This window comes from Scylla paramamosain, chromosome 21, assembly GCF_035594125.1.
Source record: "Scylla paramamosain isolate STU-SP2022 chromosome 21, ASM3559412v1, whole genome shotgun sequence".
Classification (NCBI taxonomy): domain Eukaryota; kingdom Metazoa; phylum Arthropoda; class Malacostraca; order Decapoda; family Portunidae; genus Scylla; species Scylla paramamosain.
Window position 1 is genome coordinate 21,007,764 of NC_087171.1, and position 10,503 is coordinate 21,018,266.

General features: G+C 43.9%; 1 protein-coding gene across 4 annotated transcripts in view; it reads left to right on the top strand.

Annotated features, from left to right (window-relative positions):
- LOC135111233 (uncharacterized) overlaps positions 1 to 10,503 on the top strand; it is a 138,468-nt gene continuing 127,965 nt past the window's right edge. For all 4 annotated transcript variants that reach the window (XR_010273636.1, XM_064024389.1, XM_064024390.1 and 1 more), the window contains exon 1: positions 1 to 202. The gene's annotated coding sequence lies outside the window, so the exon portion shown is untranslated. The remainder of the gene's footprint in view (positions 203 to 10,503) is intronic.

Genomic DNA, 10,503 nt, shown 5'->3' on the forward strand with positions numbered 1-10,503 from the left:
TTGCGGGAGTCGGTCGCGGACTCCCCGACTCGGTATCAGCTCGCCCGTTCAGTCAGCTGACTCCAGTGTATCGTTGGCTTGTGTTTGGGGGAGGCTGCGCGTGTGATGCTTGTGTTTGTTTTGACTCTCGTTCACTGAAAATTTCCTTCGGCGGAGTCTACAGGTGACATTTCTACAGCCAGTGGCTTCTGCTGCCCACAAGGTGAGCTGATACCCTGAAGCACTGCCGTCAGAAACAGTGATTAGTACTTTTATTACTATTGAACGGCATTGGCCTTTAAAAAACACTACTGTGGTTTATTTGGTTGTTTACTTGTTTACCGAGGCGGAGAAAGTAAAAAAAAAGTAGATAACAAAGAACAACTGAAGGACTGTCACATGAGGGTTTAGTTCCGTTCCTTAGTTACCTTCAGTTGGGAAAGTTTTCAAGAACACTAAAACAAGGTGTGTGTGTGTGTGTGTGTAGTGTGTGTGTGTGTGTGTGTGTGTGTGTCAGCGCTGAATTCAAGTCAATACTAGCTATTACTTAACAACTGCCTCATAGCTTTGACCTCGTTGAAAACTAGGACAAGTCTTTAGTTACATGAAAGGGACACACACACACACACACACACACACACACACACACACACACACACACACACACACACACACACACACACACACATGGACACCTGAATTGTAGAGTTCTATTTTTCGCTAGCGTGTTACATTACCTGTGTGTGTGTGTGTGTGTGTGTGTGTGTGTGTGTGTGTGTGTGTCTCGGGTATCTCATTTTCTCCTTAAGGTTAATTGGTAAATGATACAGCCTTGTGTGGGTGGGTAGCAACAAGAGAGAGAGAGAGAGAGAGAGAGAGAGAGAGAGAGAGAGAGAGAGAGAGAGAGAGAGAGAGAGAGAGAGACGAAAGTTAGGCTACACCAGGGAGGATTTAACACAAGCACACCACTACCATCACGACCACCACTTCCACCACACACACAAAAAAAAATAAATAAATAAATAAATAAAATAAATAAAAGTGAATAAATAAAATAAATAAATAAATAAAAAATAAGCCAGTCATACGTTGAAACTCATAAGCGTAAACCAAGAAGTCGGGAATGCGAAGAGAAGAAAAAGAATGAAAAGATACAGTAACTTTAGCTAGCCCGTGCCAAGACAGTACTTTAAACTTCAGTGTCTCAAAAAAAAAAAGAACAAGGTAGTAGAATGCTAATAAATGCACGTAACTAACGTAGCACAATACTACACAGGGACTCGAGTTGTAGTAAGTTAGGTAAGACTGGTGAATGAACTCCTTGGTATAATAATGGACAGGGGAGAGAGAGAGAGAGAGAGAGAGAGAGAGAGAGAGAGAGAGAGAGAGAGAGAGAGAGAGAGAGAGAGAAAGAGAGATATGACTGCCGGATGAAAAAAAGTGTGTAGAAACGAATGTCAGCTTATGATTGCCTCTTTCTTTCTTTCTTTCTTTCTTTCTTTCTTTCTTTCTTTCTTTCTTTCTTTCTTTCTCTCTCTCTCTCTCTCTCTCTCTCTCTCTCTCTCTCTCTCTCTCTCTCTCTCTCTCTCTCTCTCTCTCTCTCTCTCTGTGGACGTGGGTACCATATTTTTCAGTCCTTGTAGGATCTTCATCTTACACACACACACACACACACACACACACACACACACACACACACAGAGAGAGAGAGAGAGAGAGAGAGAGAGAGAGAGAGAGAGAGAGAGAGAGAGAGAGAGATGTGTTGTCATTTGTTTTTCCTCGTTTTTGTTCAACATTCAAAAATCTTATCTGATAAACAAAGACGGCCACAAACTAACGAAGCATGCTCACACACACACACACACACACACACACACACACACACACACACACACACACACTCAGATGGGAAAAAAATGCTTATTATTTCTGTTTGGAATGAGTAGGCACGTCTCTCTCTCTCTCTCTCTCTCTCTCTCTCTCTCTCTCTCTCTCTCTCTCTCTCTCTCTCTCTCTCTCTCTCTCTCTCTCTCTCTCTCTCTCTCAGAATTGTTACTTTATTATTATTACATTTTCTTCTAAGGATCTGCTGAATAATCCTGCCTCACATTAAGTTCATTAGGAAAAATTAAAGGAAGGGCTTTCGCTAACTTGCAACCGACCGCCTCTCCAGTTATTAGGCTGCAAGAAGGTATGTACTACGTAATGTGCTTGTGTGAAAGACAGGCTTGCCGTTTGGTAAAAGAGCACCAGTTTGAGATATATATACAGTAATGGTGCGTAAATTCTTATCAGATTCCATTCTTTCGTTGTTTCTCTTTGTGTTCTATGGTGATGATGGTGGCTGGGGTTGTGTTGGTGGTTGTGGTCAGGTACTCGGATACTGTACTTCACTAATCGAGTCTCTGTGTATGTTATATTGAAAGGGACAAGGCAATGAAGAACTCACTCTCCTCACCCATACGAATCCAAAGTATTCGTATAGATTTTATAGTCATTAAAAGGAGATGGTTAATTTTCCTTCAATGTTCTCTCTCTCTCTCTCTCTCTCTCTCTCTCTCTCTCTCTCTCTCTCTCTCTCTCTCTCTCTCTCTCTCTCTCTCTCAGCCTGTCATGATCACACCGGGGAAAGATTGTAAAAGAATGTGTGGAAAAGTCTCGCAAAGAAAATACCCAGTGACAAGAAAGACTCTTCAACCACTACATCTTAATTAACACACACACACACACACACACACACACACACACACACACACACACACACACACACACACACACACACACACACACACACACACACACACATACATACATACACACATCGCTTCGGGGTGAAAGGCTTTCATGAAGTTGGTGGCTGGCTTGGGCACGCGTCACACACACACACACACACACACACACGTATTTACAGTGCTGTTGGAGAGACACTTGCCGCCACCTCCTCGAGTGGTGACGTGTTGACTCTGTAATGGACACTGACTGTTGGGCAAATTTGTGCTGCCTAACCAGGAGAGAGAGAGAGAGAGAGAGAGAGAGAGAGAGAGAGAGAGAGAGAGAGAGAGAGAGAGAGAGAGAGAGAGAGAGAGAGAGAGAGAGAGAGAGAATTTGCACATGTGGTTTCGTTACTTCTTCATTTCATGTCTGGTTTTTCCCTTCTACTTTTTTTTTCTTGGTACTTGGGATCGTCTTTAACATTTCTTGAGGCTGTCTCGTGCATTTAAACGTGCAGGCTCTAGTGGAAGTCATTTGGAGTTTAAAGGGTGTTTTCTTGATGCTAGTGACGATTCAACAAGATTCCTGCATCATTAACTGGATAAACGTCCATTTAACAAGGTTTAGTGGCAAGTGGTCGGAGTTTTAAAGGATGTTTTCTCAATTCTACTGATAGTTTAACGAGAATTCTGCATCATTAATTAAAAAAAAAAAAAAACTCATAATAATAATAATAATAATAATAATAAAAACATGACTGATAATCTCTGTGGTTATCGAAAACAATACTACTGAGAAAATCAAGCCTTTTAGAATGCGCTTTAGGTTCTTCACGTGGAGTATTGTTCAAACTTGCGAGGGAGGGACGGTTGGGGTGGGCGAGGCTGGAATACTTGGTGCAGGACACTTGGGATCAATGCACCACAACTTTTTACACATCACTGTCCTCCTCGCGCTCCTTGGCCTGACCTCTTGTGTGCGGGGTTGAGATGATTGTGGCCTGTATTCTGAAACGCTTTGCTCTCTCGCCACTACTGTTTCCAAAGGTCACAGAGATGATTAGCCGGGTTCTCAAGAGTGTTTGTCATGTTAATAAGGTAGAGATGTTGTTAATAAGTCACTAAAAACACCTTTGAAAATGTGTTTAGTTTCAGCTAGAGCCTTTTGAGAGAGAGAGAGAGAGAGAGAGAGAGAGAGAGAGAGAGAGAGAGAGAGAGAGAGAGAGAGAGAGCGAGAGAGAGAGATGCATATTTACCATTTGAATCTTTAGGATACTGAGTAAATCTTGTAATGTCCCGTTTTTTAATACAGTAACAAATAATATTTTCTGTAACTGTAACTCTCTCTCTCTCTCTCTCTCTCTCTCTCTCTCTCTCTCTCTCTCTCTCTCTCTCTCTCTCTCTGTAAGTTCAAGAATTGTTGCTTATGTTAAGGTACGTACGTTATACAAAGGAAATGCTTGGGTGTTTGTAACGCATCACGGCATGATTTATTCTCCTCTGAGATTAGAAAAAAAAAAAAAAAACTGATTAATTGCAGTGATATGAGGCGAGGTTGGGGCTAGTTTGGCACAAAGCATATTGACTGCATTTCTTCTTGTTTTTCACCATCTTTATCATCATCATCATCTCCTTCTTCTTTCTTCTTCTTCTTCTTCTTCTTCTTCTTCTTCTTCTTCTTCTTCTTCTTCTTCTTCTTCATCTCTTTCATGTTAAGTCCTCTGTGCTCGAGTTAAGCGACTCTGTGCAGCCACGTCTGTATATTCTCATTGCTACCACGAGAGAGAGAGAGAGAGAGAGAGAGAGAGAGAGAGAGAGAGAGAGAGAGAGAGAGAGAGAGAGAGAGAGAGAGAGACAGCTAACCAGTGCAAACCATTCAGAATTGTAACGTAGAGGAAAGAAATGAAGGTAATGTATAATATTTCCCATCGTTTTGTTAATTTAAAAAAGCTTTGTCGTGCGTGGCGTGGCAAGAGAATAATATACAGTGAGAGACCGTCCCGGCGTCCTCCCCTCTCTCTGGTGACTTGGAGCCAATGATTACTGTGGTGTGTGGCGTATTATTGTGGCACGGATGTGGTTTATACTTTACACCATCTGCCCTTCACTTAAACTGATCCTGTCGTCTCTGCACATCTTACTGATTATCACTGTGCATAATCTGAGCAGCGCGGGCCGGTCTCCTCCTGCGGGGCGGCGTCGCTACTGTCACTATCAAGCTGTGTTGCCACTTGTTACATCACCATAATTATAGTATTAAACTCCTCCGTCCTCCCCACGCTCTCTCTCTCTCTCTCTCTCTCTCTCTCTCTCTCTCTCTCTCTCATATATTTTCTCTCTTTTTCTTTTTCTCTCTTAAGTCTTGCAGGTTTGAATTTGTTACAACACGATAATTATAGTATTAAACTCACCGCTCTCTCTCTCTCTCTCTCTCTCTCTCTCTCTCTCTCTCTCTCTCTCTCTCTCTCTCTCTCTCTCTCTCTCTCTCTCTCTCATTTTTCTTTTTTTTTTTTGCCTCCTTTTCTTTTTCTCTCATGAGTCTCGCGAAGGTTTGAGTTCAAGGCCATGCACCGGACCGCGGCCTTGTCCTCCTCCACCGCCGGCTTCTCCCTTCCTCCCTCTCGCCCACCGCCGGTCCACGTCCCTGCTGCAACCACTGCTACAGGCTCCGAGAAACACACACACACATACACACACACACACAGACAGACAGGGAGAGAGAGAAACCAGTAGTAAACAAATGAATTAAGACAAGTGGACAAGACATCATATTCCTCTCCGACGAAGGTTGTATTTACCACAAGTCCCGAGGGAGACATGAGGCTTAAAGTCTTTTAAAAATATTATAATGAAGTACACGTAAGAAAGAAAACGAGAGAGGAATTCAGGCGACATGACGCAGGCAGGCGGGCAGGCGAACGAGCGGACAACTGTTTGCCTTGTTGCGTGCATTCGATAATCAGTTAAGGAAAAAAAAAAAAAAAAAAAAAGACCTCGAATGTGTTATTCTCACGTGTCCCTGGCGATGGCAGTCTTGCACGAGATGGAGAAGGAATAGCATGAGGAGGAGGAGGAGGCGGAGGATGAGAGGGAGAAGGAGGAGTAGCTAGCAGTAGGAGGAAGAGGGGGGGGGGGAGTTTCGCGCGGGTTGGTCTGGCTCAGCGGGAGCAGACTGGTTGACTTGACTACCTCTCTGCTGCTGGTCTAGTCGGTCAGGTTGGCTGGTTGTTGTTGGTCAGTGATGGCCCGAGTTGAGTTTCGACCTGACCTTGGCCACTCCCACCACTCCCAGACGAGCCCTAGTTAGGAGAGGAGAGGAGAGGAGAGGAGTGTTTGACTGGCTGGCTGGCTGCTTGGCTGGTTACTGGAGTGCTGTTGTTGTTGTTGTTGTTGTTGTTGTTGATGATAGTGGTGGCAGTGAATTCTCTCTCTCTCTCTCTCTCTCTCTCTCTCTCTCTCTCTCTCTCTCTCTCTCTCTCTCTCTGTATTAGCATGTTACTATATTTAGTCAGACATTTCGCGGTCATCGTAACCTGCTTGTGGTGGTGGTGGTGGTGGTGCGGCTGCTACACGGACGCTGTGCAGTAGTACAGTAAGCCCCCGTGGTAGTGAAGTCTGGTGGCGTGGGGAGGAAGAATTTGCATACGTACAGAGAACCTACCAGACTTTCATGTTTTACCACACCCATCCATGGCAAAAACAGAAAACGAGAGACATAACAAAAAGAGAAAACAGAAGGAAATTCGTGGAGGAGGACGAGGAGGAGGAGGAGGAGGAGGAGGAAGAAGAAAGAAAGCATAGATACCAACTTTCCTTTCATATGTATACCGTTACGTTCGTACTTATGCGGGTGTTCACTGTGTTAAGAGTCAAGACAACGTTCTCCAACCTACAAGTTTCGAAGTCTTGTCTTATCTCGATTGCTTTCAACAGGGTGTGATGTGAGTTATTGGGGACATAATAAGTGTTTTCATCCTTCCTCTAATACGTAGATTAACAATGATTCTGTTAGGTTTTCAAGATTGTTTTCATGATTCTTGTAATAGTTTAGCAAGGATTAGACCGGGTTTTCATGAGTGTTTTAGTGATTCTAATGATGGTTTAACAAAGACTACGTTTATTTTTTCAAGGGTATTTTCATCATTCTTGTAATACGTAGATTAACACTAAGTTACGTTTTTGAGAGTGTTTTCAAAAGTCTAGCATTAGTTTAAGAGTCTGAATTATCAAATGGACAAGACACCCATTGAGAGCTTGACTTATCATCAGTGTGGCCTTTGGAAATAACCTAGGGAGTCTAAGGATATCAAACCTCCAGAAAGCACTCCAATCTTCTACTGTGGACCGAAATCTGAAACTCTGCGCCGCACCTCTACTACGTTCAAAAGGGATTTAAGTTTGTTTTTTTATGGTTTTAGTGGCAGATTGACAACATTTCTACAATACGAACAGAAGAAACACTTGAGAACCGGGTTAATCATCTCTTCGGCCTTTGAAAATAGTCGTGGTGGGAGAGCGGAGCGTTTCTGAATGCCATTGTATGTTAGGTTAAATTTTCCAGTCCCTTCAAGTGTGTTTGATTACAGAGGCGTCAGTTTGCTGCGTGGCTTACACACCTTCCTTCTCTCCCAGTTCTGTTTTCCCTCCTCTGCATGATGTTTGGGCTGGTTTGTAATGCTGTGCTCTCTCTCTCTCTCTCTCTCTCTCTCTCTCTCTCTCTCTCTCTCTCTCTCTCTCTCTCTCTCTCTCTCTCTCTCTCTCTCTCTCTCCATCCACCCACCACGCCTTCGGGCTGCAGTAATCATACCTGTTCTCTCTCTCTCTCTCTCTCTCTCTCTCTCTCTCTCTCTCTCTCTCTCTCTCTCTCTCTCTCTCTCTCTCTCTCTCTCTTCAGACGTGGCTGTTAAAAATATCTGACGTGTGTGTGTGTGTGTGTGTGTGTGTGTGTGTGTGTTGGCCACAGGGTGAAGGATGCAACTCGTGGTTACTTACATTACGCTTATTAATCATAAAACAAATACAGCCACACTTTGTTTAGCACGGACTGTATATGTATAATCTTGCTTCATAATATGCAAACTGCCACTTAGGCCATCCGGAAAAAAAAGACTTCTCTGGCATAGCACCATATTCAGAAACGCATTGCACTCTCTCTCTCTCTCTCTCTCTCTCTCTCTCTCTCACCACGACTATTTTTCAAGGCCACAGAGACGACTAGCCGGGTTCTCAAGGGTGTTTCTTCCGTTAATAATGTAGAAATCTTGCTAATCTGGCATAAGAACCGTAAAAACAGCTTTAAAAACCCGGATCACTTCACCACAACTATTTTCGAACCGCGCAGCGAACCCGCCAGTTGACAGGGACTTGATGACTGTCCACACGGCGGCTGATGGCACGGGTGTTTGCAATGGCTGATGGCTCCACCTGTTTACAAGGGCTAATGGCCTCGGCTGTCTACAATCAATGTTATTTGATAGTTTGATGGACTTCCTCGCCTTGTTTCCATGACAACGAGTCAATTGGACGAACATTATCGCCCCAGCCGCCACCTCACGAACAGGCAAGCATACAGCCAGCTAGCCACAGCCAGTCAGCCACACAATACAGCAAGGCAGGCTACTCAACACAGGCTGCTCACGTGTTGGGACCGGATTTTGAAGCATTTCTGAGCCGCATCCCCTCTACACATTGAAAAGGCTTTATTTGAAGTTACACGTGTTTTTAAGAATTTTATTATTATTTTTTTTTATGGTTCTAGTGACAGATTAAGTATTTCTACTTTACTAATAGGAAAAACACTCTTGAGAACCCGGCTAATCATCTCTGTGGCCTTTGAAAATCGTCGTGGTGATCGAGGGAGGAAAACCCGCGTCTCTTCAACAAAAACTCTTGAAAGTAGTAGAGGTACGGCGCCAAGGTGTGATATGGACGATGCCAACCAAGGACCAGATTGCCGCAACATCCTGGCGACGCCGGAAAACCCAGTGCTTGCTTGGGTTGTCCCTCTAGTGTTGCTTGATGCTGTTATGCTGCCATACTTCGCCTCACCCGCCCCTTCCCGGCAGTACAGAAGAATGACGGCATAAGAGAGAGAGAGAGAGAGAGAGAGAGAGAGAGAGAGAGAGAGAGAGAGAGAGAGAGAGAGAGAGAGAGAGAGAGAGAGAGAGAGAGAGAGAGAGAGAGAGAGAGAGAGATAACGCTATACTATTCCTCCTTCTGCCACTACTACTACTACTACTACTACTACTACTACTACTACCACCAGTGATAACAACACGAGACACATCACATAACATTATCAACTAACTGACGCGGGATTCCACTGGTGACCGTGTGGAAATCCTTAGTATTTATCAATAATTAGACTTACATTTTACAATATGCCTCGCTTTCTCACCACGACTGTTTTCCAAGGCCACAGAGATGATCAGCCGGATTCTCAAGAGTATTTCTCCTGTTAATAATGTGGAAATCTTGTTAATCTGCCACTAGAACCGTAGAAAGAAAAAATACCCTTAAAAACACGTGTCGCTTCCACTAGAGACCTTCGAATGTAGTGGAGATGCGGCGCAGAGTTTCAGAATACGAGTACGGTGCTCTCTTCTTCTCTATTATCATTTCAAGTCCGTTTCCAGATTCCTGTCTTTCTGTGAGGGGAGGGAAGATGACTTTTCTTAAACAGTTGGAAGAGAAAGGGGGCTTGTTCAAACATCTTTCTAATCCCAACTTTTTCTCTTGTGTCCCTCTCAAATATCTGGCCTCCCTTTGTCCCGTCTCTCTCTCTCTCTCTCTCTCTCTCTCTCTGTGTGTGTGTGTAAAGGATGGCTGTGTTGTGGTGGAAATGGCAGTGCTTGTGGTTGAAATAATGGTACTGGTGTTGGTGATGATGGTGGTAGTGGTGGTGATGGTGGTGGTGGTGATGGTGGTGGTGGTGGTGATGGAGGTGATGGCGGTGGTGGTGACCCAAATTAACTAGAGCCCCCATCGTTTATCTTTACGCACATACACACACACACACACACACACACACACACACACACACACACACACACACACACACACACACACACACACACACACACACACACACACACACACACACACACACACACACACACACACACACATTGAAAAAAAAAAATGACATACACACATTAACATTAACATTAGCTTTAATTTCATATTTCACAAGAACAACACAACTAAACAACAACAACAACAAATAAATAAACAAATAAATAAAAAAAAAAGAACAGGAACATTACAATTACAGCTTTTAATCCCATCAGTGCAAAGATTCATAAGACAAAGCAAGCGGTGAAACAGATACACAAAAGAAAAAGAAAGAAACCAATAGGCAAATGACTTGGTTGGGACAGACCAGGGCTTGTTTACTCTCGAAAACCAGCAAATGTTTACTTTCAAGGATGATACAGGAGGAGGAGGAGGAGGAGGAGGAGGAGGAGGAGGAGGAGGAGGAGGAGGAGGAGGAGGAAGAGGGATGGGAAGGTAGAAGCTTGTGTGGTGATCTTTTCCAGGAAAGGGGAAGGGAAAAAAATAACAAAGGACTGATGGTCAGCGCAGGAACGAAGGGAGGGAGGGAAGAACAAAAGGCAGAGAGAGAGAGAGAGAGAGAGAGAGAGAGAGAGAGAGAGAGAGAGAGAGAGAGAGAGAGAGAGAGAGAGAGAGAGTTTAGCTTCATCTATTTCATATTGAACTTCGTAAGAGCGAAAAATGAAGGTATTATCGTATGTGTGTGTGTGTGTGTGTGTGTGTGTGTGTGTGTGTGTGTGTGTGTGTGTGTGTGTTTCAG